General features: G+C 33.7%; 1 protein-coding gene across 1 annotated transcript in view; it reads right to left on the bottom strand.

Moving 5' to 3' along the window:
* LOC123246335 (putative olfactory receptor 2B8) overlaps nucleotides 1–2,694 on the bottom strand; it is a 7,144-nt gene extending 4,450 nt beyond the window's left edge. The window contains exon 1 of the mRNA XM_044675246.1: nucleotides 2,682–2,694. The gene's annotated coding sequence lies outside the window, so the exon portion shown is untranslated. The remainder of the gene's footprint in view (nucleotides 1–2,681) is intronic.
* Nucleotides 2,695–4,511: the final 1,817 nt, after the last annotated feature.

The raw sequence follows: 4,511 nt of genomic DNA, 5'->3' as shown, positions 1-4,511 counted from the left end.
CACATAATTCGCTAAAAGAAGCAATATAACACCTAAAAAATAATGTTCAAACTGATGTCTTTGGGCCTAGGATTGTGTGATGTGCCTAGAACCCAATTTTTTGTCAATAAAATGAGAAACTCCATTCAACCCTGAATCTCAATATCTAGTAATGTTCTAGCTAGTAGAGATTTTTGGATCTCAGCTAAAGCATTCAACTTGGTAGTAATTCTTCCCAAATTTTCATCATGAATGAATTTCAATAAGCCTGAAATATTTTTCTTTATAAATGTTTAAAATTTTTTATATTTTTATTTTATTTTATTTTATATTAGTATTTAGTATATTTTATATTAGTATTTTTAAAATGCTAAATGAATTCCAAGCTCATTAAAGTCCTTTAGAGCAATCCACTAAGTCCAGGGCCCTCCAATGATTAATAACTTTTTTTGGATATAACTATTTATATCACTGATGTTTGTCCCCATCATTGTTGAAAGGGTTGTCTAATTTTGGAGATGACTTATAAGGAAGAGAAGGATGAGAAAGGTGATGACAATAATATTAGTACCCATTTTTATACTATTTCAAAGTTTGCCTACATTGTTACATATGCTTTACATACTTTTTTACAATATGCAGATATTTTATTTTCAATAGTACAATATATACAGTGGAACTTTTGATGACTTCTTTAAAAACTTCTTTTATACAGAATCATATCTACAAAATTAACATTTTAACAAAATCAAAGAGACTATTGTGCACATATGCAGAAATATAAACAAATTTCACTTCAGACAGATGGACACAGAAATTTTTAAAAAACTTTCCATTCTGGAAAAAAAATTCTGGAATGGGGCCAATCAATGCCTCCCACAATGACAATATAGTGAGATCATAGGGCAAATAACATATGTGATCTTAAAGGGAAAAGAGAAAAGAATATAGGTCAAGAGCTTGAAATAACACAACCTTAAATTTCTTTATTTTGTTAGATATATATATATCATCAATTTGGCTACTAAATGTCACTTATAATTTAAGAGGTATCAACTAAACCTTAACTTGGAAGTTAAGACTTAGGCAATATAGCTGATATAAACATACTGCTCAATGATTTACTCAGGGCTATGCAACAAATGAAGAAAGTAAAAATTTGAGGATGGGCTTTCCTTAAGCACTCTATTCACTATAGCACACTTTCTCTAGTTTAACCATATCTCTTACTGTAAGATAACAAGACTAAAATCTATTTTTTACTCACCATTTACATCAAAAATGTGTTTATAATGTGATATGAATTAAACAGGAGAATTTTAATATTTCATAGCTCATTAACATAAGCAGTCTTACAGCTCAATACCAGTCTTAGGGTCAACTGCATTTGCAGAGTAACTCATACTCTAAGGTTCCATGTCTGCTCACCTTCACTCAAATCTCCTGCAGATCTGGGATAAAAGAAATGTCTCTTCTTGTCTCCATCAATAACTCACAAAGAATACCTAAAACTGTAGATTGTATTCAGGAGGTGCTAGGAGAAGGGGGAGGGGGAGATGTTAAAGTTAAAGGAATGCTTATCTAGAATTGATATTCCCATTTTGGGGGGAAATTTTTGCAGGTAAACTAGGAAAATCTCTTAAGCAAATAGATATCTCTTCTCCCCTGTGAAAAATGTAAGGTAAGCCTACAGGCTTACATACAGATCTATGTAGCAACAGGTTACTCTGATTTTATATGTGACTTTTCCATTTTGCATGAGAAAGCCAAGTAATTCCAAATTCATTGTCTCACTCCAAAGATTAAACTTGGGAGACAAGATAGTCTTTATAATCCTCAAACAATGAGATTATATTACTATATGATATTAGTATCACTGAGTTGGATGACATGAAGAAAGGACAGTTTATTTACTCTAGGGAAACCTCTGGGAAGCTTATGTCCCTAACTGGCAATTAAATGATCTCAAGTAAATGTCTGTCCAGAGAAGGAATTCCTCAGGGAATCTCAAGTGAAAAAAAGTGAGCCTAAAAAATCTGACACCAGCACTTTTTCTCCTCTTGTGTATTGTCATGGGATAAATTTTTGCTTTGACTATCAGTTTCTTTACCCTTACACTACAGGCAGATGAATAAATAATAAAAGGGATCCACATTACTATTTAAATAAGAAATTAATATGGTAATCTTTCACTATGCATATTTTTCTCATGTTGATGCCTATGCATAAATTTAATTCTCTGACATTGCACTGGTCAAGAGTATTATAAGCAAGAATAGTCATTATATCTACTGTACAATTCCCCAGTTAGAATGTAACATAAAGAAATAGAATTCAAAGTTGTCCTATAATAATTGAGTAGATAAATTTGATTAAGGAGGAATCACAAAGAAACCACACTAATTATGAATTGCTTCCTGGAATAATTTAATGTTTATTTGAGGATATCCTTAGCATGTACTTTTCATAGAAACCTAAGGCCAGTTCTATTCTTTCAAAAGTCACTTGGAGCTGAGACCAAGGCTGGTGAGATATGAATTGCCCAGAATGAGATGAGGCTGAAAGAGACTAAGCCCATCTCCTGGTTAAATTATAATCAAAGGGGAAAAAGTCCAAAAGAGAAAAATTGGGGAACTTGAGGGTGAAAAATACATAGATTATCAAGGATATAAAAAGAAAGAACAGTTAAAACACTTTGAGCACAAGGAGATAAATGAAGAGGGCAGATATTAACAAAAGGAAGGTGGTCTGCATACAGAAGTTGCTCCCATGAAAGGAGAAAGATAGGGAGAAGATGGAGGACAATTTTTGAGATATCTCAATCAAGCCAATGGTTAACAATGAAGGGAAAATAACTCCTATCATATCTCTAAAAGAAGAGAACCTACAGGAAACTGGATAAGGTGGCAAAGGAAAGAACTGAAACAGAGAGGAGGAAATAGAACATTTCATTTCGATGATAGCATGGTGTCCTCACTGAAGACAATTTCCATGGAGGACATAAATATTCTATAAGATGAGATGGAAGTTTTACAGTGATTGTAATGTATTAGGATTTGATGTTTATAGATGATTATTTCTATATTGAACACTAGATTGCTGAAGTCATTTACCCCTAGCCTATTCCATTGATCAACTCTTCTATATCTTAGTCAGAACAAGATTTTTTTTGATGATCACCATTTAACAGTACAGTTTAAGTTCTGATACTGCTGGGTGTTAAAAGAGTTTTTATTAATTTCTCCTTTTTTATATTTAAGAGGAAAAGGAGCAATAATATTTTTCAGAAGAGACCCACTGCTGTGCCACTTGTCACTTAGTGACAGTTAGAAGGGTGTGGCCAACAGGAGTTAACCAGTTGCAGAGAGTTGCAAAGGGCTTTTTGTCCCTGGGTCTCCAGGGGAGAAGGTGAGCTGCTAGCACTCTCTGGTTGGAGACAGAGAATGGAAATAAGGGAGGTTTCTAATATCCCCATTTCATATGGTACTTGCTAATGGTTTTAAATAAATATTGTTTGTTAATTTGAGGAAAGATCCTCCTATTTCAATACTTACTAATTTTTTCTTTTTTTAATTTTTATTTTGAATATTTTCCCCTACTAACATATTTCATGTTCTTTCCCTCTCCCCCAACACTGCTTAGTCCCCCTTAGACACTGCACAATTCCACTGGGTTTTACATGTATCATTGATCCAGATCTAATTCTATATTACTGATAGATGGACTAGAGTTATCTTTTAGTGTCTACATCCCCAATAATATCCCCATCAGCCCATGTGTTCAAGCAGTTGCTTTTCATCTCTGTTTCTCCTCCCACAGTTCTTCCTCTGAATGTGGCTAGTTTTCTTTCTCATAAGTCGCTTAGCCTTGCCCTGGATCCTTATATTGCTGCTAGTAGAGAAGTCTGTTATGTTTGATTGTACCACAGTATATCAGTCTCTGTATACAATGTTCTCCTACATCTGCTCTTTACAATCTGTCAATTCCTGGAGGTTATTACAATTCACATGGAATTCCTCCAGTTCTTTATTCCTTTAAGCACAATTATTCCATTACTAACAGATACCACATTTTGTTCAGCCATTCCCCAATTGAAGGACATTCTCTCATTTTCCAATTTTTTGCCACCACAAAGAGCATGGCTATAAATATTTTTGTACATGTCTTTTTCCTTATTATCTCTTTGGGGTATAATCCAAGCAGTGCTATGGCTGAATCAAAAGGCAAATAGTCTTTTAAAGCCCTTTGTCCATAGTTTCAAATTACCATCCAGAATAGTTGGATCAGTTCACAACCCTACCAGCAATGCATTAATGTCTCAATTTTGCAACATCCCCTCCAACATTCATTCCTTTGTTGTCATTTTAGCCAATCTACTAGTTGTGTGGTGATACCTCAGAGTTGTTTTGATTTGCATTTCTATAATTTTTGGAGTTTTAGAACACTTTCTCATGTGTTTATTGATAGTTTTTATTTCTTTATCTGAAAATTGCTTATCCATGACCCTTACCCATTTATCAATCAGGAGATGG

This window comes from Gracilinanus agilis, chromosome 4, assembly GCF_016433145.1.
Source record: "Gracilinanus agilis isolate LMUSP501 chromosome 4, AgileGrace, whole genome shotgun sequence".
Taxonomy (NCBI): domain Eukaryota; kingdom Metazoa; phylum Chordata; class Mammalia; order Didelphimorphia; family Didelphidae; genus Gracilinanus; species Gracilinanus agilis.
This window is presented reverse-complemented; position numbering and strand designations above follow the sequence as displayed.